The following is a 23,551-nucleotide window of genomic DNA, read 5'->3' as shown; positions in this document are numbered from 1 at the left end:
GCCAAATGATTATCTTAATAGATGCACAAAACTTGTGGTAAGAATTTAATGATTCATGATTTTTAAAAAAGCATTTTTAGTGACTAAGTAAGCAATTTATTATCTTTAACTCAATAGAGGATACAGGTTAAAAATGGTAGCATTACATACATACAATGGAATAATGGATTTCTCTCAAAAGTTAGGAGCAAGACACGGATGGCTACGTTATCATTAGCTTAATATTGTACTAGGAAACATAGGTAAGAAGAGAGTGATATACAGAGAGGTAAGAGAAAAACAGAGGCAGAGAGAGTGAGAGATTGACTTAAGGTTTAGAACAAACGAGACAAAAGTGCAACTGCTCACAAAATGTATGATATACCCAAGAGAATCTACAAAGTATTATACCTAGTAAGTGATTTCTGCTTTATAAGTGTATGAAAAGTGTATTACAAAAAAATCAATCATTTTCTCATAAACCAGGCGGAATTTTTTAGAAAATATAAGTTCTTAAGATGATTGTAATAGAAATAAAAACTGTAGAGCAACTGGGAATAAAACCAACAAAAGTAATGAAAGAATTTGTTGAAAAGTGTATAAAAGGGTTATGAAGGTACACCCATGGAGCTTTACAATGTAGGGATATACTATCTTAATAGATGGGAAAATTATTCAATAAAAATGGTAATATTCATAAAATAAATCCTATCAAAATCTAAATTGGTTTGTCATAAAAATTTTGAAGCTGACCTTCAAATTTATGTAGCTAAAATAATAAAAAGAAAGGAAAGTCTGTCCTATCAGATACAACATCTTTCTAAAGTTTATCTAAAGTTTTATAAAGATTTATTTAAAGTATATGGTTTGGGAATAAGGATAAACAAATTTAATATAAAGGCAAAACAGTTCAGAAAGAGATCTATTGATATTCAGAAGTTCTGTGTATGAAAGCTGGCATTACAAAGCAGAAATTCAAGGAAAATGGAAAATAACATAATTGAATCACTATTCTACTCCATAAAAAATAACTACATAAAAGGGGTAGAACTAAGGAGCTGACTTAGTAACTCTGACAATGTTCTAAGGCTAAAGACAAAAAGAACTGTTCACAAACATTACGCTCTGGATGATAAATAGTTTCTCACGGGGTAAAGAGGTAGCATTGCTGGAATTAATTTATATATTGTATTAGGGAAGAAAAAAACAAATTGTAGATATTTGGAGTCTGGTTTCTCACTGTCCTTGTCTGATGAAGAAGCTGTTCCTGAGCAATGGAGCGGGATGGGGAGGCTAGAATGACTTGACCTGAGTTAGGACCAGAGGACCAGATGCCCTGTCGATCACACATGCAGGAGAAAACAGCACAAAAATCCAACTGAGATTCTCTTCAAAAATAATCTCCGCATTGCTCCTCAAAAGTGTCAATATCACAACACGGAAAAAGTCAGAACATACATGGGTCTGAGGACAACGAGGACACATGACAACTGGAATCCTGAACTGAACCGTGGAACAGAACAAGGACATTAGCAGGAAAACAGATGAAATCTAAAGTCTGTGGTTTAACTAATAACACAGCACCAACTTTATATTCTTAGGATGGATGAACGTAGCATAATGATGTTAAGGGTTACATTAGGGGAAGTCAGGTGCAGAGTAGAACTGAAAATTTCTTTTATAGTGGTAACTAATCTCTAAATTTAAAACTATTTCAAAATAGAAAGTTTAAAAAGCAATTTGATTTTAATTTTACTCTAGCCTCTGTGCCTCATTTTCTTTAATAAGACAAACTAATGATAAATCATATCAAACTGGCATTGTGTTATATTTTGAATTGAAAGCAAGCTTTTTTACATAAATCTTCTTTTATGTAAGACATGAGTGTAAAAGCCACGTAGCAGCAGACATATTTATGAAAAAATAATTATGTGAAATATGACCTCCCTATAACCTAACTTCCCATCCAGTGATAATTAACGTAACTTGATTATAAAATTAAGTAAGTACATGCTATATTTTCAAGGGATTATTTGAAATGAACTGTATCATTATTTTGATATTTTTATAACTTCCTGGCTAAAATACTGCTAAGGCCAAACTAGCATATCTTCTTGTGTAAAAGAAGTAAAAACAAAAGCTCATAGGCAAGTACAATTGCCCTCTTTAGCAATTGCCTCTCTCCCCTGTTCATTAACATGGTATTTCAGATCTCTATGAAAGCAGATTTGAATTACAATTTTTTAATGATCAAGACAAGAATTACACAGCTAATCCAGAATTACACAGAATCAAAAGTAACTTCTATTTGCATTTATTATACATTCTATCATTTAAGTTGTGCAGGTGTGTGTGCAAACGTGTGTTGGAATTATATAAGAATTATGTGCATTTAATGTGCAGCCGGTGAATGAGTAGAGAAAAAAACATTATTCAGATTTTAATTGGCTCTCAGCCTCTGCAAAGCACATAAGATCTGAACTTCATATTAATTTTTAATTTTCCCTGGTTTGGTCAACACCCTCCTTTATTTCTTTCATGGTATGTCAAATATTTATCTTGTGATCATATTGGTCACAATTTTTATTATAATGGAATTCCTGCCTTTTAGATAACTCATTCACAAACTGTAGCATGCATCAAAATTTACCTGGAGGGCAGAATCTAAACTACACATTAATTTCTTTTTCCTTTTATTTAACAGAGGCTTATGGCTTTATATTCTTCCAGTTCAGATGCAAAATTTATGAATATTATGAGCTTTGCCTACAGGGAGTGAGACCCTGAAGATAGAAAACTCTCCCTAGGATATCTCAGTTGGCTGTTAACAAGGCATCACCTCCGTTTATTCTTGAGAATACACTTTTAATTTCATCATATCCCAGACTGCCACTTGCATATTGGAAAAATAGGGATGTAATGTTAATTTGGTGCAAAATATTTCCGTATCTTAGTGCATGAATTGCATCTTGAAATTACTTAATTAATACCAGGCATTTTCATGAGTACCTGTAGTCCCAGCTACTTAGGAGGCTGAGGCAAGAGAATTGCTTAAGCCCAAGAGTTGGAGGTTGCTGTGAGCTGTGATGCCACAGCACTCTACCGAGGGTGACACATTGAGACTCTGTCTCAATAAATAAATAAATAAAAAGAAATTCTTTTATTGACTTAAAAAAATGACATTGAAAACGGTGACTAAAAGTGGATTGTTCATATTTTTCACTTTAATCTTACTCAAAAATCTTCTTTCTCACTTCATATAGTCCTACTAAAAATCATGAGCATTTTCAGCTCTCATCTTCCTAATGGAAACCAAGGTATATTCAAATATGTATTTCTGACAAATTTAACCTGGGCTTGACCCTATTGACCTATTCTAAAAACAAAGAAAATAAGTGAGACCAAAGCAATTGCTCCCTCCATGAATGCCCGATTTTCCTCCTGAGGTTCACAGCGTGTTTTATGTAATGATCTGAGCCCACAATCCACTCATGATTAAGTCATGGTATTATTTATTCGTTAGCTATTTTACCCAATTGATTTAAAATACTGTTTCCAAAACTTTTATATTATGTTTCCTTGCCAATTTTGTTCCTGGTGGTTGAGCTCCCAAAACAAAGTAACTGCCACTAGAATAGATAGCCGCTATTCCCAAGGCCTCCAGGTATCTGGGACAAAGCAATTACAAGTGGATCATTTAGCTCTTAAATGTCTACCTACCTCTTCTAACTTATCCAGCTTGCCATCCTGGAGCCCGTACAAAATAGATTATAAAGAGCCAGGTTTGGAAGAACTCAGAAAATTAAATTCCATTCCAATAAAGATTTTAGTTCTTTTTGCTTTCTTGAGTAGTAATTCCAAAGAGGACGAGATTAATAATAAATCTAGTCCTCAGGAAAAAAATAAGCAGATAACAGGAAGACTCAGATTATTCCTAATGATGGATGGTATCAGCATAAAACACCTATTAATCAAGAATTGAGAAGTTTTTGGTGAACAGGAGCCCTAGAAAGAGAAAAGGAAGAATGAAAGTAATTAGGAAAATCAGCATTTAGTTATTTGTGCCTTTTGTAAATCACCCACACATCAAACTTCCCACCATCCTCTGGCTCTCCTTTCTGTGCTTCATGCTTAAAATTCTGAGGCAGGGTATCTCAAAGCAGGAAAGCAGGTTGCACTGTCAGGGGAGAAAGGGGAAAGCTTGCTAAAGTGAACTGAGTCAGCTAATGAGGGACAGGACGAGAACCCTGCAGGGAACTGGCTTTGCTTCCAGGTTCCTTGCGTTCCTTGCTTGATTGCATTCCAATAACAAGCTTTCTCCCCTGTGTTACCACCAGGAGACTGAATTTTGACGAAACACGCCTCCAAGCACATTGACCAAAAGGTTAATTTGCTTTTCTTATATCTAACGAAAATATACATCTTTCTTTTTACTTATAATTATGTTCTCCACAATTAATAAACATGATACATGTTTTAACTTTCAGTGAAAACCAAATAAAATAAGTCATTCAAGCTTCAAATCTTGCCACTGGTAAAGTGGGCTGAGAACATCATATTAGGGAATTCAGCCTGCCTTTGGGGAAAGGCCAGAAGACTGGAAATGACATTTGTTTTCTTTTTTTTTTTTTTGGACACAGAATCTGGCTCTTGTCTCTCTGGGTTGAGTGGAGCAGCATCATCATAGCTCACAGCAACCTCAAACTCTTGGGCTCAAGCGGTCATCTTGCCTCAGCCTCCCAGAAACTGGGACTACAGTCACTGCCACAACGCCTGGATGATTTTTCCATTTTTAGTAGAGATAGGCCCTCACCCTTGCTCAGGCTGGTTAGAACTCCTGAGGCTCAAGCAATCCCCTGGCCTTGGCCTCCCAGAGTGCTAATATTACCTCTGTAAGCTACCGTGCCTGGTTTAGAAATGAACTTTTCAGAGTCAGAATTTGTTAAAGTCATTCTGAAGTGGACACAGAATCTTTAGAGCCACGGGAATGGCTATGAGAAAACCTACCTTTGGGCAAATCAGATGTCTCAGCTTTAAAAATTATTAGAATTATGTAATTAAATAAAATATTTATAAATAATATTGGAGGGAAAGTTATGAAATATATGTCTAAATTGTTCTGATTGATGACAGTGCCTAAAATGCATCTAAAACCTATCCAGCTGATGTTTTAATGCTTTGTAACATTTAACACCTTAACTTGAATAAAAAGTGATGGATTTATTCTTAGTAATAGTGTCAGTGAAGGGGAGAAAAAAAGAGGACACTGAATGCCTAAGGAGATTGGGAAAAAGTAACTCAAGTAAGTTGGAGAAAGGACAATGAGTCCTCTGGGTTACTCCTCCCCAGCTGAGTGGGAGGAAGAAGTGAAAGGAATCCCACTCCAGTTCCATTACGCAGAAACTGAGCAGGTCAACTTTTAAAAAAATGCTTGAGGGCGGCGCCTGTGGCTCAGTGAGTAGGGCGCCGGCCCCATATGCCGAGGGTGGCGGGTTCAAACCCAGCCCCGGCCAAACTGCAACCAAAAAATAGCCGGGCGTTGTGGCGGGCGCCTGTAGTTCCAGCTGCTCGGGAGGCTGAGGCAAGAGAATCGCGTAAGCCCAAGAGTTAGAGGTTGCTGTGAGCCGTGTGACGCCACGGCACTCTACCCGAGGGCGGTACAGTGAGACTCTGTCTCTACAAAAAAAAGAAAAAAGAAAAAAAAAAAGAAAAAAAAATGCTTGATTAAAGCTTTTAAAATAGCTGATAGTCTTTTTTTTTTTTTTGCAGTTTTTGGCCAGGGCTGGGCTTGAACCCACCACCTCCGGCATATGGGACCAGCGCCTTACTCCTCTGAGCTACAGGCGCCGCCCATAGCTGATAGTCTTGAGTAAAGAAAAAAGATGTTGTACTGTGCTAAGTTCTCTTTTCTTTCTTCCTTATTCATAAGAAACAAGTCCAAAAACTGTCCAAGAGATAACAGTAAGGGATGGTTGCTATTTTTATAAAGAAGCGTATAACAGAGTAATTAAAGACACTGGACTCTGTGAATAGGGGTGCACAATGATCTCAAATTGACTTTTCAATAGAAGTGACTTTTTAAAAGTTTTGTATGATCTATATTTATCACAGTACCAGTATAGCTAGCTGGCAAAGGCTTTACGAGTAATACTTCGTATTCTAAAATGCTTATAATCTATTTTATAGCCTACTTAAAATTTGTAATTTTGAATGACTTTCGTAGGGGATACAATCCTGAGAATGTTAAGATTCTATTCAGCCAGAGAACCGTGGAGTGTGTTTGAAATGTTGAACAAGTCACTGACTATTTTGAAATCATTACAATTAATTTTACTTTCAAACAAAGACTCCGTTTTCAGCTGTTAAATCAAATTGTATGCTATGGTTATGCCATACAAAAGCAGAAATTCAGGGACAAAGGCATTGCCCTTCTTGAAAGGTATTGCTGGTTTTACATCAAAATCACAGTTTTCTCAAATGGTATTTTGAATTTACTGAATTAAAAAAAAAATAAAGCATATGTCTACCCAGACTCTTCTGTCTTCTTTTCTTTCACATGAACTTTTCATGCATAATACATTTTAATTCTAGGGCTGCGTAGAGATTTAGCAGCTGAACATACAGGCATTAAATATACATGCCTGGAGTCAAATCAGACTCATGCAATGTGAAAACAATTAAAATCATGTTTAACCGCCTTCCTTTTTAATCACAGTAGATTGGAAGAGTACAGGAGAGGCTAGCCACATAGTGAGACTAGACATTTCTCAATTTATAAAGAGGTATCCACCAGCCCGGACTCTGGGAAGGTTGTCAGTTAGTACAGGGTCAGGACCTTACACTTTCCTTCTGCTCTTGGCCTTTTGATTACATTTCATCCATATTTCATGATTATTGAGTGTGTAGAAAAGGCAAAATTTCACTTCTTCTGTATGAATGGTTTTTTGGGTTTTTTTTTCTGGGTATGAAATTAAATTGACATAAGATAGAAGAAAAGCATGAAAGTTTAATGCAAGTTGGATGTGTCAACGGCATCTTCAAGGAAATAAAGACCCAAATATATAATGAGAGTTGAGCACCCAATTTGACAAAGAGTAGTAAGTTGTTAAAAATTAAATTATGTGGAGAGGCTACAAGAGGATAAGCCTTATTTTAACGAGGTCTGTACATAATTCTTGGATCTCAATTTCCTTTTCTTGATGATAAAAATGTTCCTTTCCTTCTGGTACAGGAAGACACCTTTCACATGGGAATTTCATCTCCTGCTTTTAAGAAAGAGTAAGATCAGAGTGATTTTCTTGCACCTGCTATTTTTCAAGTGCCTTTAACTCAACGTATTCAATATGCCAGAATGGTGTATGTTGGGGTGGCATGCTTTTAACTCTTTCAGTGCTCATCATTCATTAAAAAATCCCTGAAGTCATTCTTTCTGGGTTTCTATAATGTCATTCATCTATTCTTTTCAGTAAGACACATCTCCCTGGATCTTCTGAAATAGAGCATTATCTAAACTAGTGTCACACACCTGTCCTGTGCACATCAGTTATCAATATCTGAGTCGGAAAGGTGGCATTCTTTATTCTCCTTTTATAGACCATACACATTGCTATGTTAAAGCTGCTGAGAATATCTATAATTAAAAATAAGCAAAGCATCTTTATGTAAATACTTTTCACCCTGCTTTCTTTGATTATAAAACATTTATCTTAGTTAATGATGAAAGGTGTGGGTCCAGTTTCAGTCTTCTACAGGTTGCCAGCCAGTTCACCCAGCACCATTTGTTAAATAGTGAATCTTTTCCCCATTGAATATTTTTAATTGGCTTGTCAAAGATCAAATAACGGTAAGCAGCTGGGTTCATCTCTTGGTTCTCTATTCTGTTCCAGACATCTACTTCTCTGTTTTTGTGCCAGTACCATGCTGTTTTGATCACTATCAATTTATAGTATAGTCTGAGGTCTGGTAGCGTGATTCTTCCTGCTTTGTTTTTATTTCTGAGTAATGTCTTGGCTATTTGAGGTTTTTTCTGATTCCATATAAAACAAAGTATTATTTTTTTCAAGATCTTTAAAGTATGACAGTGGAGCTTTAATAGGGATTGCATTAAAATTGTATATTGCATTGAGTAGTATGGACATTTTAACAATGTTGATTCTTCCCAGCCATGAGCATGGTATGTTTTTCCATTTGTTAACATTTTCAGCTATTTCTTTTCTTAGAGTTTCATAGTTCTCTTTATAGAGATCTTTTACGTCGTTTATTAGATAAACTCCCAAATATTTCATCTTCTTTGGCACTACTGTGAACGGAATAGAGTCCTTAACTATTTTTTCAGCTTGACTATTGTTGGTATATGTAAAGGCTACCGATTTATGAATGTTGATTTTGTAACCTGAGCTGCTGTATTCCTTGATCACTTCTAAGAGTTTTGTAGTAGAATCCCTAGTGTTTTCCAGATATACGATCATATCATCTGTGAAGAGTGAAAGTTTGATCTCTTTTGACCCTATATGGATACCCTTGATCACCTTTTCTTCCCTAACTGCAATGGCTAAAACTTTCATTACAATGTTTAAGAGCAGTGGAGACATGGGCAGACTTGTCTGGTTCCTGATCTGAGTGGAAATGATTTCAATTTAACTCCATTCAATACGATATTGGCTGTGGGTTTGCTGTAGATGGCCTCTATCGGTTTAAGAAATGTCCCTTCTATACCAATTTTCTTAAGTGTTCTGATCATAAAGGGATGCTGGATATTATCAAAAGCTTTTTCTGCATCGATTGAGAGAATCGTATGGTCTTTGTTTTTTAATTTGTTTATGTGCTGAATTAAACTTATACATTTACGTATATTGAACAGCCTTGAGACCCTGGGATGAAATCGACTTGGTCATGATGTATAATTTGTTTGATGTGTTGCTGGATTCTGTTTGTTAGGATCTTGTTGAATATTTTTGCATCTATATTCATTAGTGATATCGGTCTATAATTTTCTTATTGGGTCTTTTCCTGGTTTGGGGATCAGGGTGATGTTTGCTTCATAGAACGTGTTGGGTAGTCTTCCTTCTTTTTCTACATTTTGGAACAGGTTGAGTAATATAGGTACTAGTTCCTCTTTAAAGTTTTGGTAGAATTCTGACATGAAGCCATCTGGTCCTGGGCTTTTCTTTTTAGGGAGATTTCGTATGGTTGACGCTATTTCAGAACTTGATATTGGCCTGTTCAACATTTCCACCTTTCACCATTAACTAAGATAGACTCTCACTGGATTAAAGATTTAAACTTAAGACATGAAACTATAAAAATACTAGAAGAGAGTGCAGGGAGAACCCTTGAAGAAATCCGTCTGGGCGAGTATTTTATGAGGAGGACACCCCGGGCAATTGAAGCAGCTTCAAAAATACACTACTGGGACCTGATCAAACTAAGAAGCTTCTGCACAGTCAAGAACACAGTAAGTAAAGCAAGCAGACAGCCCTCAGAATGGGAGAAGATATTTGCAGGTTATGCCTCCAACAAAGGTTTAATAACCAGAATCCACAGAGAACTCAAACGTATAAGCAGGAAAAGAACAAGCAATCCTATCGCAGGCTGGGCAAGGGACTTGAAGAGAAACTTCTCTGAAGAAGACAGGCGCACGGCCTTACACACATATGAAAAAATGCTCATCATCTTTAATCATCAGAGAAATGAAAATCAAAACTACTTTGAGAAACCATCTAACTCCAGTAAGATCAGCCCATATCACAAAATCCCAAGACCAGAGATGTTGGCGTGGATGTGGAGAAAAGGGAACACTTCTACACTGCTGGTGGGAATGCAAATTAATACATTCCTTTTGGAAAGTTGTTTGGAGAACACTTAGAGATCTAAAAATAGATCTGCCATTCAATCCTATAATTCCTCTACTAGGTATATACCCAGAAGACCAAACATCACATTATAACAAAGATATTTGTACCAGAATGTTTATTGCAGCCCAATTCACAATTGCTAAGTCATGGAAAAAGCCCAAGTGCCCATCAATCCACGAATGGATTAATAAATTGTGGTATATGTACACCATGGAATATTATGCAGCCTTAAAGAAAATGGAGACTTTACCTCTTTCATGTTCACATGGATGGAGCTGGAACATATTCTTCTTAGTAAAGTATCTCAAGAATGGAAGAAAAAGTATCCAATGTACTCAGCCCTACTATGAAACTAATTTATGGCTTTCCTATGAAAGCTATAACCCAGTTATAACCTAAAAATATGGGGAAGGGGGAGAAGGAGGCGATGGAGGGAGGAGGATGGGCAGAGGGAGGGTGATTGGTGGGATTACACCTGCGGTGCATCTCACAAGGCTACATGTGAAACTTAGTAAATGTAGAATATAATTGTCTTAACACAATAACTAAGAAAATGCCAGGAAGGCTATGTTAACCAGTATGATGAAAATGTGTCAAACTGTTTATAAAACCAGTGTATGGTGCCCCATGATTGCACTAATGTACACAGCTATGATTTAATATTAATAAAAAACCCAAACATTTATGTAACCCATAAAAATCTTAAGGAAAAGCATAGTTATAGGAAATAGTAGCATTCAGGGCAAAGGCAGAATTCCTAATTTCAAAGTTAAAGCTGTGTACTCAATTCTCTCATATCCAACAAACAAAGACTGCAGTGCTTTGAAATGATAATAACCAAAGGTATTTTTCTACTAATACATAAAGGTTAATGAAGGACTTTTAATTCTTTACTTACTTTCTACCATTGTAACAGAGGCAACTTGTTTTGTTACTCACCTGAAGATTTTCTCTGTAAATATAAAGGAAACTATTAAATAATGGACCATAATGAAAACTAATCAATGTGATTGGATTGTCTTGACCTGAAGAGCAAATTTTCTATGTGATAACAAACATTAAAACAAGGTAAAATCACATTTAAAGTAAAGAAATTCTGACCCAAATAAACAACTCATTGAAATCTGCATCTTGTAAACCCACAGCGAGTTAAAAGACTGATGTGAAGTGGTAGTTCTTCATAAATTAAATGATCTCGGAGAGCTGATTAGAGATTTCTGAAGAGGAATTTCATGTAAATTAAATTTCATGCAAAGTTAGGAGGCTTTCGTGCCAGCATCTTATTTAGTGTGGTGGGGCACCCTCTCATGGCAGATCTGTGGGTTTCGTGGGCTCCACAAACGTTGTCTCTTTTTCTACTGTTTGTGCCGTATTTGAGTTTAGCTATGGAGTTATCTTTAGATCAAAATGAGAGACCACGTTAAGCATCTTTCTGTTCTCTGACCCCTCTCTGGCCACCCCACTGCAGGGTCTTCAGGACTCTGCTTTCTTCGAATCACATGGATCCTCTACATCCTGTATTAATTTCAGCATGAGCACTAGTTTTTCAGTGAAGTTTTCTCCAATGTACAAAATTAATTTTGGCATTGGCTTTATGCTTTCATCACACACTCTAATAATCTTCTGTAATACTTATTGCAATTAGACTCAAATTATTATTCTATTCTTATAACAATATATTTTTTGATAATCTTCATATCTAGACTACTCACGATAGGTTCATCATTATGATCCCCAGTTCCTAGGCTATGTAGCATATAATGAGGTTACCAAAAATATATTTTAGAACACTTAACACAGTGGAGTAATTATGGTATCTTCTATAATTAGCCTAGGTGACCATGTTCTGAAAGGCATTTCACAGGATTTTTTTCTTTCACTTTATCACTCTGTTATTTTAATTGTATCAAAGAATGTTCCTGTCTTCTCAGATATATTTTGCAGGTTAGGTAACCTAGACACGCAGACTATTACACTTTTTTCCTACTATTTTTAAAATAGAATTACACTTAGAAGGGCTAGTGCCACTCCATTGCCTATATCCACTTCAAACAGCCTCCTTGTTCACTCTCAGAGGAGCTTCTCTCCCCTTTCCATAAGGGAAAACTTCCCTCTGCTTTCAGTTCTTTATTTTTCTAGTTTGTCTCTCTACACATCAGGCTTGGAGAATGTGGAGTCCAATAGAGAAAAAAAAAAGACACGAATATGATTTCTAACTTAAAGATAAGTGCCCTGTAAAGAGTAACACCCTATATTGTCAATGATTTGCATAAATATTTGTATAAATGTAGAAAATATAAAAGCACAGAAATAATAAGGAAGATATGGCATAAAACAGATAGAAACTGAAACATAAGACAGAAATAAATGCCAATAACACTCCTCATAACTCCTCAGATGCTACGACGAGATCTGAGTTGTGAGCAGTATAAACTTAAATAATTTAGCGAAGAGGCTTCTTTAAGAAAAAGTATAAGATTAAGTAAAAGACTGGCAGAAGATGTATATATCTCAATAGAATGGAATTGAAAGTCCATGCAGAAATTCATACATCTGTGGCCAACTGATTTTTGACAAGAGTGCCAGGTACATTGAATGAGAAAATAATGATCTCTTCAATTAATGGTTCTGGGACAACCATATTTCCCCATTAAGAAAATGATAAATTGGACTTCCTCATATCATATACAAAAATTAACTCAAGATGGACCAATGATCTAAATATAAGAATTAAACCCATAAAACTTTAAAAATAAAACACAGGGATAAATCTTGATAATCTTGGATTTGGCAATAGATTTTCTGATGTTAAGTAAAAAAGGAAAAATAGATAAATTGAACTTCATTAAAATGTAGAGCTTTTGTTGTTCAAAGGACATGATCATGAAATTGAAAAGACTGCCTAAGTAAAGGGAAAACATATTTGTAAGTCATGTCTTGTAAGGGTCTAATAAGGGGAATAAATTGAAAAAACACTACTCCTAAAACTTAAAAAATGAAAAAAAATGGTTGAATTACTTGATTAGATTATTCTCCAAAGAAGATAAGCAAGTGATCTGTGAGTGCATAAAAAGATGCTCAACATCATTAATCACAAGAAATGCAAATCCAAATCCCCAAAAGACATCACTTCATGCCTACCAGGATAGTAGTAGTAGTAGTAGTAGTAATACTAATACTAATAATGATAATAATAATAATAAAGGTTGGAAAGAGATATTGAAACTCTCACTCATTGCTAGTAGGAACGTTAAAACTGGTGGTGATTCCTCCAAAAGATAATCTGTGAGATCCTGCAACTCATTTCCCAGAGATACACCCAAAAGAATTGAAAACTAGGACTGAAGGAGATATTTGTATGTCACTGTTCATTTCACCTTAATACGCAATAATTGAAAGGCAGAAACAGCTCAAGGATCCATCAACAGACGAGTGGGTGAAGAAAACGTGGCCTCTGCTCACCACGGAATTTGGTTTAGCCATAAAAATACATGATGTCTGACACATATTATAGCAAGATTGATCCTAGGAAATATAATGTTAAGTGAAATAAACAAGACACAAAAGACAATTATTGTATGATTTCTCTTATATGAACTATTTGGAATAGAAAAATTCATGAGTAGATAAAAAGCTACCCGGGGAAAGGCTGAGGGGTCATTGAGGAGACATTCCTTCATTGTTACAGAATTTCTATTTGAGGTGATGTGATAGTTTTGGGCATAGATAGTGTAGTGATGGTGGTTGCATGGTATTGTGAATATAATTAATGTCATCAATTTGTACACTAGAAATAGTCGCAAATATTTTACCAAAAAGTAATCTTATGTTATGCATATGTATGTCTTAACAACATAATATTTAGCTAACATAATTAATGATGATTTAGGTTTTGTATTACAATCATGAATAAACAAAAACAATTCTATTAAGGTGAGAAATGCAAATGAGGAAAGGCCACTCCTTGCTGCTCTTTCCAGGGAGATTAATTGAATTGCCACCCTGAAACCACAGTCTCACAGTTGTGCTTAAGAATGAACAATATATTAATCTAGAGAACTCCCTCGAATGTCTAAATACTAGGGTGAATACTTATTTAGAAAAAAAAAATTCATCACAACAAATTGTAACTTAAAAAAAACTGACATATATCACAAACGTCTCCGAGCCTTTACTATCTTTTTAGTTCTTTATTCTTTCAAAGTTTCTTCATATGATAATAATTTCTAAACCATTTTCTAAAGAAAGGATAGAAAGATGATTTAATATTTCTCCTACTCTGTATTGAAGGTTTTCTTGGTAGGATTAAAACCTAATACAGCCTTTGCGGAAAGAAGCATAGAGAATTCTCAAACAGCTAAAAGTAGACCTTCTACTTAATCCCACAATCCTATAACTAGGTATCTAGTCCAGAAGTAAAAAAAAAAAAAAAAATCATTTTACCGTAAGGACATCTGCAGTAGAATGTCATGGCAGCTCAATTCGCAATTGCCAAGATGTGGAACCAACCCAAGTGCCCATCACCTCACAAATGGATTAACAAACTGTGGTAAATGTATACCACGGAATGCTATTCAGCCATAAAGAAAGATGAAGGCGTCACATCTTTTGTATGTCCGTGGATAGAGTTGAACATTCTCCTTAGTAAAGTCTGGAAAAGCAAGTATCCCATGTACTCAATACTAATAGGAAACAAGCAGATAAATGAGAAAGACAGAAAAACTCGAGTGGGGGTGGTGCTAGGAGGACTATGGAGGGGGAGAGAAGATGGGAAGGGGGATTGGTGAGTGTAATTGGTGATCTTATCTAATGGGTGTAATGTAAGTACGGGTATGTGACACACCTCCAGGGTGAAGGCCTCAACTACAACTTGGATTTTCAATAACAAACACAAAAAAATGTAACCTAATTGTTTGTACTCCCATATTAATTGAAATATAAAATAAAATGGATGATTAAGGAAAAAAAATAATCAAAATTTTAATTGTATGGTTAAGAGTTAGTGCCACAGTCCAGGAGCCTCAGTATCACTTCAGGGAATCTTTCTTAATCCTCCACGCTTGTGGTTTACTTTTACTCACCCCACTGAGACCACCTGTGCTGCTGGAGGAAAGGCATGTCCTAATGGCTGTGTTCATTATTGCGAGGAATTTAATGTATATCTCAGACAAAAATCAAGAGCTTCCTGAGAAGACCTCCAGGTGCGGTTTCCTGACATGTGTTCCTGGTATACCTCAGTCTCTGGGAGGTTTCAGTGTCTCCCAAAAGCTCCCATATGCTCCCATAAAAGCATTTAATGTTGAAGTTCAAAGTGATCATAAAGATCGTCTAGTCTAGGATTTTTTAAACTTTAGTCAGGTAAGATCCACCCTCACTGTTTCATCACTTTCACATACCAGTTTTGCTATTGTTCAATTACCATTTATTTTCCAGGTGTTTACTTGATCATGCTAATCTGGCATGACACAATTCTATTCATGTAGTTACATGTTTGAATAGAAACATGTTTTTTTCCAATGTACATTAAAATATCAAAAAAAGTATGTGTGCTACCATGCCCAGCTATAACTGGCTCAAATCCTGTGTGCTATTAAAGATAATCCTGAAACGAAGTAAGTTGCAATGTCTAGGGAAGAAGATATTTATTAGGGAACTTCATGATAGAAGAATAAAAAATCCCAGTGATAAAAACTACACAGAAATCTTGTTATTTTCAAAGGCCAAAATGAGTATCCTTTCTATTTAAGCAAAGTCAAGAAAACAGCTATGCCTGGGGTGGATTTCTGTTTTTTTCTAGGAGTATTTTCATTTAAACAAGAATGATATTTTTCCTTAGATTATACCAATAATGAGTGCACTTAAAAGTCATTTTAGTCAAGTGAAAAAGGGTGATAAAATTGAGTTTATATAGAAAGGTAGGAGGGAGTGAGGGATCCAAGCCCAGAGTTAATAAAGAATAGAAAAAAAAAAGTCTTTGGCCATGTCCCCTATGAATCTATAAAAAATTTTCCTTCTCATTGTCCTAGTCAATCTCTAGACAGAGAAGCTAAAAACCCATTTATCACTTCATGCACTACCTTACCTACATAGTCTTTTGAAATTCAATTTTTATCTTTTTCTACAACAGTCTATAAAGACCTAGAAGCACTGAGTTGGTGCTATTCTCAAAGACATTCCCATTACCTGAGCTCATGCCAAGCACATGGTAAGTATTTACCATTATTGAACAAATGGACAGAAAGTTATATGTCATTCTAACATTTATTTTTCATTTCCCTTATCATTCTAACATTTATTTTTAATGTGCATGAACAATAAGCAATAAAATGTATAGTATTCCTATGATCAGAGCACTGAGTAGGAATTGTGAATGAATGCAGATTTAAGAGCATAAAAAGACTATAAGGTACTTTTTAAATTTCTGTAACACATCAGAAACTCTCCTGTTTAGTTAAAATACCTCAAAATGCATATAATGGGGTTAAAACATAGAAACCACAAAGAGTACACATCTATGAATCTTTTCACAAGGGAAAAAATCCTTGTGGAAGACACAGGAGAAATGGTCTTATGTTGCCACCAGCTAAGTTTACTCTATAGTGTGATATTTGATATCCAATGAAACTTCAGCCCAATTAAGACTTCTAAGTGGATCCCTTATATCTTGTTTATTTCCTAAAACAATATTTTAAATAAAATTCCATTTGTATTAGCACATGACCAAACTTAAAATAGTAACTTATTCATCATATTTATTTTTAATTAGAAACACAGAGAGTTTCATTCCTGCCACCATGGTGGTCTTTGATAAATGGGAGACAGACGGTAAACAAGTAAATTAAACAATACGATGAGTAATTGCAAATTTTGATAAATGCCATTAAGGAAATACTCGAGATACACTAACAGAAAATATTGGGGGAACTTACTTAGGATAGGTGAGAAAAGCCTTCCAGAGAAACTAAAAATCAGTTTGAGGCCTAAGAGAACAGTCCTTGTAACAGGGGTAAGACCATAAATTTTAGGCAAAAAAGAAGTCTTTGAAAAATTTCTGTGTTGAGAAAGTGCTTACCTAGGCCTAAAATTGTATAGAAGACCAAGATGACAGTACTTGTTAAACATAAGAGAAACATAACATTCATTCTGAAATGAATTGGGAGAAATGCAGGACCAGAGTGTTGAGGGAATTATAGGCAATGACAAGGAGTTCGGCTTTCACTCTATGTGTAGCACAAAGTATACTCATAATTGTAGAGGACGGAAATACGTGGGTATAGGACGAATGAGATCTGGAGGTCTAATACCTGACATGGTGACTGTAGTTAATAATGTGTATTATACAATTGAAATTTGCTGAGAGAGTGGATTTTAAATGTTCTCCCCATTATCGCTTGATGGTGCTAATCATTTCACATCATATACCTATATCAAAACATCATGTTGTATACCTTAAATACATAAAAGTCTTTGTCAGTTATACCCCCATTAAGCTTAAAAATTAAAAGAAAAAAGGCAAGATGGAAGAATGCTAAAATTATTTCAGCTGCTTGATGAAGAATAGAAGAGGCAATAGAAGAAGTAGGAAAATATGGGAAATCTATTTTTTTATTAGTAATTATTAAGTCAAATGGGAAAGCTATTAAGTTGTTCAGGAGAGGAGCATACTTTTACATTAGGATAATGATAGTATATATGAATAGAAATGCAGGAATTACAAATATGTCTGAGAAGTCAATGGTAGTAGAAAGGGATAAAATTCAAGATGATTTTAAATTTCTGGCTTGACTAACTACATGTGTGCCATTTACTGGGAAAGAGAAAAAAAAAAAAAAACCAGCAAGGAATTTTATTGAAAACATCAAAAGTTCTCCATAAAATCTTTTCCCAGGCCAAGGTTATTATATTTTCCCACTCTGTCTTCTAGAATTTTCATTGTTTTGTGCCTTAAATTTAAATCTTTTATCCAGTGAGAGGCAATTATTTTAAGCAGTGATGAAGGGCTGATAACTAGAATCCACGCAGAACTTAGAGTAATCAATCAGGAAGGAGCAAACCATCCCATTTATAAGTGGGCGAGAGACATGAACAGAACCTTCTCTTGAAGAAGACAGACAAATGGCAGCCAAACACATGAAACAATGCTCATCGTCCCTAATCACCAGAAAAATGCAAATTAAAACTACCCTAAGATATCACCTAACTCCAGTGAGAATAGACCACAACACAAAGTCCCAAAGCTGCAGATGTTGGCGTGTATGTGCAGAGAAGGGAACACTTTCACATTGTTGGTGGGACTGCAAACGAATACAGCCTCTATGGAATGAAGTATAGAGAATCCTCAAAGAGCCAAAAGTGGACCTTCCATATGATCCCACAATCCCATTATCTACCCAGAAGAAAAAGTCATTTTAGCATAAATGAAATTTGCACTTGAATGTTCATCACAGTCTAATTCACAATCTCCATGACGTGGAATCCACTCAAGTGCCCATCAACTCATGAATGAATTAACAGACTGTGATATGTGTATGGATGGAATACTATTCAGTCATAAAGAAGGACAGAGACTTACATCTTTTATATTTACCTGAATGGAGTTGAAGAACATTGTTCTCAGTAAGGTATCATAAGAATGGAAAAGCAAGTATCCATGTATGCAATACTAATATGAAACCAACAGAGAAACAACTGCCAGCCCTTATGAGAGAAAAATACAATTAAATTCAAGTTGAGGGGAGAAGGAGGAGAGAAAGGAAGAGGGACGGAGAGAGAGGGATCAGTAAGCTCTCACTTAATGGCACAATGGAAGGGTCTATGGCACAACCACTGGGTGAAGGGCTCAATTACAATTTTAACTTTAACCTAACAAATGCAAACAATGTAACCTAACCACGTGTACCCTCATATCAATCTGAAATTTAAAAAAGGAAAACAAAATCAGTAGTTTTTTTTTTTTTTTTTTGTAGAGACAGAGTCTCACTTTATGGCCCTCGGTAGAGTGCCGTGGCCTCACACAGCTCACAGCAACCTCCAACTCCTGGGCTTAAGCGATTCTCTTGCCTCAGCCTCCCGAGCAGCTGGGACTACAGGCGCCCGCCACAACGCCCGGCTATTTTTTGGTTGCAGTTTGGCTGGGGCTGGGTTTGAACCCCCTTGGTAGATGGGGCCGGCGCCTCACCGATTGAGCCACAGGCGCCGCCCCAAAATCAGTAGTTTTAGTTTGAACACATTTAAATTAAAATGTTCATAAAGTAGTCCTGTTGTAGGTAGGTAGTGGGCAATTGGATATACAAATCTGGCTTTAAAGACAATATAAATCCCCCGTCTCCCCCCTCTCACGCCCTGCTCTCCCTCTTTCTCATTTCCTCCCCTTACTCTCTTCCCTCTCTCTACTATAAAATAAGCATCTTTTTATAGCCTAAAATAATAAAATTAAAATAATATAAATCTTATTAAATAAATGTGGATAATATAAATTCAAATTAAGTATAAATGTAGTGTATAAATGATACAAATTTGGATGATATAAGTTTACTATCATCTGAAAGGAATTTAGTCCTATAGGAAAGAGTCAGCGGCAGAAATGGAAGGTGGCAGGTCCTCAGGCAGTAGGAGCTTGGTTTCTAGTCAGCCAATCATAGAGGTGCCTCCTTGTTTCTTTTTCCTTTTGTTTTTTTTTTTTGGCCGGGGCTGGGTTTGAACCCGCCACCTCTGGCATATGGGACCGGCGCCCTACCCGCTGAGCCACAGGCGCCGCCCAACCTTCCTGTTTCTTTAAAAAGAGAATAAGTAGCCAATTGGTGCAGAAAGTGAAAAGTTTGACGTTTTAGTATTGAAAACGTGAGGAAAATTTCTTCTAAACTGTTATTATTTTTTGAGGTTGGAAAAACAAAACAAAAGATAAAACAGTCATTATAGAGATAAAGATCGCAAGATAAACAGAGAAACAACAAACTCTTCTTCAAGTTTTAGGATTGGAATTTCCAAATCACTCAAATGGATTGGATGTGCCCTTGGTAAGGACATTCTGGCAGGGTTATGTTGTACTGAAGAGACCAACGGTGAATCTTCTCACACACGCTGACTACCAGAACACAGGCAATACCAAGGGAACTGTTCCCAGGGAAGGAGAGCTCAATTTAAATGTCCTTACTTCATAAAACTCCCTGGAATGAACATTGCTTTGATGCTCAAATAATTAGAAGGCATTTTTTGATCTAGTTTTTCTCTCTGTTGCAGAGTTTCTGCCAAAAAAAAAAAAAAAATAGAAATAACTGTTCTCTCGATATTTCTACTAAAGAATTTCAAATTTCGTTAATCATATACCTTTTACTATACAGATTTGTGGTCCTGCCCTCAGAGATTCTAATCGCATGTCTAAAGTTACCTGCAATTTTAATTAGTTCCTCAAAAGATTCTGATATATGGACTGTAATTTGAGAATCGCTATAGAGGGAAACAAAAGAGGGGTGAACCTTAATAACAAACATGATGTCTTTAATATTTTATCTACATGTGTTATCTTTAAGTGTAGGGGTCATCATAATAGAAAAACAAGACCATCAGACAGCAGAAAAAGGTGTGTATATAGTTTTTATATGTAACTGAATATATAAATATTGTATTCAAGTGAAAGACAAATGAAGGCGAACATTATTTTATGCTTTCATATTTTGATACATCTGTCAAAACTGAAGCTTGGATACAGGTGAATTGTCATCAATTTTCACTTAAGAAATATAACTTTTAGACATAGAGAACAAAAATTGAAATTGATTTAAACTACAATTACGGCTATTTGATTGGCATTAAATAATGTTGAACAAGATCAATCATATAATAAGAACATTATTTTAAAAGTGTATTATGAATCTGTCAGAATATTCTGAAACACAAATCTCTACTTTTGTTATAATCACTTTTCAACCATTGCTTTTTAAAAGTGATTGTTTCTCTCTTTGCACTGAAATATTATCCTAAATAAGTCAAATAACCAAGCGACAGCAGTGTAGAACACATTAAAACAAGTTTAAATGAAGATTATATTGAGAGAAAAATATACACGGTATCCCAATAAGCATTTACATTTTCGATGATAGTTTTGAAATCACCTTAAAAAACAAAAGGCACTATACTAGCAATAAATGTGTAGGAAAAAAGAGAACAAGGAGAGAAAAAATAGTTTTTATGTGACATTTAAATTTCTGAACTTTTTCTAGAATTATTAAACCTAGAAAAAAATACTTATTTTAAATACTCTCAATCTAAGGATTAAATATCTCAGTTATGTTTTGCTTCATGTGTACGTGTAGAAACAAATATTATTTTAGGAACGAAGCTTATAACCTGCATGCTCAAATTATCAAGATAAGATGTGCTTCAGTTTTCTCATCTGAAAATAGGATAATAGTAGTATTGACCTTGTCTATCTTTTGAAAGTGTAAAATGAATTAACGTGCATAAAGCACTTACACCAGGCTCTGGCACACATTACATAGTCTGTATTTATTCTTAGTATCAAGTTTTATTTTTACATTTAGTTTAAAATGTTTCCCCTATTTTATCTAAATTGCTGTGACATTGTTCAAGGTAGAAATGTACATACCCAATAGCTGCTGAGATTACCATGTATCTAAGTTCAGACCAAAAAAGAGGTGTGCAAAATTTTACTGTTTTGGAGACAAAGGGTTTGTTTATTTGTTCATTTGGTTTTTGTTTTCTGCTTTTCTTTTGAGACAGAGTCTCACTCTGTTGACCAGGCTAAAGCGCCATGGCATCAGCCTCGCCCACAGCACCCTCGAACTCTTGGGTTACAGAAATCCTTCTGCCTCAGCGTCCAGAGTAGCTGAGACTATAGGTGCCCACCACAACGCCCAATAATTTTTACCATTTTTAGTAGATAGAGTATTGCTCTTTGAGCTCAAGGGATCCTTCTCCCTTGGCTCCCCTTAGTGGTAGGACTGTAGGCATGAGCCCTACGCCAGGCAGAGATGTACAGTTTTGATTTGGTGCAGATAAATACACCCAAGACACAAACCATGTCATGGAGATACTACAACCACCTTGGACTTTCTGTCCTGAGGTTCCATTTAATGAGGCTACTGTTTTCAGGTTGCTACATGCAGCCACTGGGCCTAATTGACATATTTGTCTGAAGGAACTCAATATCATTTACATGTTGATCATCTAAAAACTACAAGTAGAGAGTAAGTTTCCAAATATGCTCATAGCTAGATAGCGGGTCTACAGCCGTCAGGTCCCTTGGCTGCCTGTTCTGGGCAGCCAGTAAGGCTCTGCTCTGCCCTGGTTCCTTATCTCCACGTGGCAAATATCACTCCCATCCAACTTTTTCTAAAGCTAACCTATACATTCTCTTTTCCCCCCTCACTGGAAGCTTCCCTCAAGGGAACTATGATATTAAGGATTCTGGTGCTTCATCTCTTAACTGTACATTTCCTTTTCTCTGTAAAGGAAGGAATAATATTTTTCTATGCACCTAAGTATGTGAACAACTAGCTAAAAATGAGTGGTTGTCCTAGAAATAAAGGAGCAAGACTTTCAGAGTAGCATGTGAAGACAGATTGTATTTCAGAGAAATTCCCTTTTCTATTAATGGTGATGGAGATAGTGAGTATCGTTGAAAGCCTACTATGTGCTGCTAATGATAAGTGTCATTTATTGAATGTTTGCTATGCTCCCTGTCCTGTACATGAATTAACTCCTTCACTCCTCCAAACAAACTTAGGACTTCAATAGTATTATTATCCTTCTCTGATAGATGCAGATATTGAGGCCATCTGATCCCCAAATTCATGTTTTTAAATATTAAAATAAATTTCCCTCCTATTTTCATTGTCTAAGTATTCTCGTTTCTCTTCATTTGGAGGAATATGGATTACACACGGTTTTAGCGATGGATTCTCTTTAGATACCTTTCTGGGTAGTATCTGTACTGTGTGATCTGACTCCCTTTTTCCTATCCAGAAATTGCTCTGTCTTCTATCTTCCCTATTCCAGACAGATATCAGATTGTCAAAATATATTTCTAGGTCCTTTATATTTTTATAAATAGTTCTCACTTAGGCTTTTATCACCATTTGCCAGAATAATTTTAAGTCTCTAACATGCACTTCAGAATTTCATGTTGCTGCCTTTTCAGCATCATACCCTGTAACAGAGGAAACCCGTTTATCTTTGGCAGCAGTCTATGGGCTGTTCAGCCCAACATTCTTAACAGCTTTGAATATCCCACTCCTACCTAATCAAGTATTTGTCAAGGATGCACTTGAATATGACCCAGCTTTTAAGAAAGTCCACTTCATCCTCTAATAGCTTAAATTGTTATCTGTTTTTCTCGAATTAAACTAAAGATTATTTGGGGGGCAATTATGTTCTAATTCTACTCATGAAAAATCTGCCATCTTTTGCCACATGTAGTGCACATTTTTTTGCCCAAATTTTTGAGAGAAAAATAAGGATGCACATTTTACATGGGTAGTACTAATTCTGTGCTACATAAATGTTTCTAATTCTTTTTTTTTTACGCTTATGCATTAAAAGTGTAACTCTAGAAAGCAATAATGGTATCTGTATGCAAAATAATACCCCAGAATATGGTAAGTATGCGCCCCCTGCCCCCCGCATGCTATGGGCTTTCCCAGCAGTCCCCTCGCCAGGTAGGTACTCCAGGTGACGGGGCCTCCAGCCCACCTGGCCGA

This window comes from Nycticebus coucang, chromosome 17 (assembly GCF_027406575.1).
Source record: "Nycticebus coucang isolate mNycCou1 chromosome 17, mNycCou1.pri, whole genome shotgun sequence".
Taxonomy (NCBI): domain Eukaryota; kingdom Metazoa; phylum Chordata; class Mammalia; order Primates; family Lorisidae; genus Nycticebus; species Nycticebus coucang.
Note: the sequence above shows the minus strand (reverse complement) of the source record.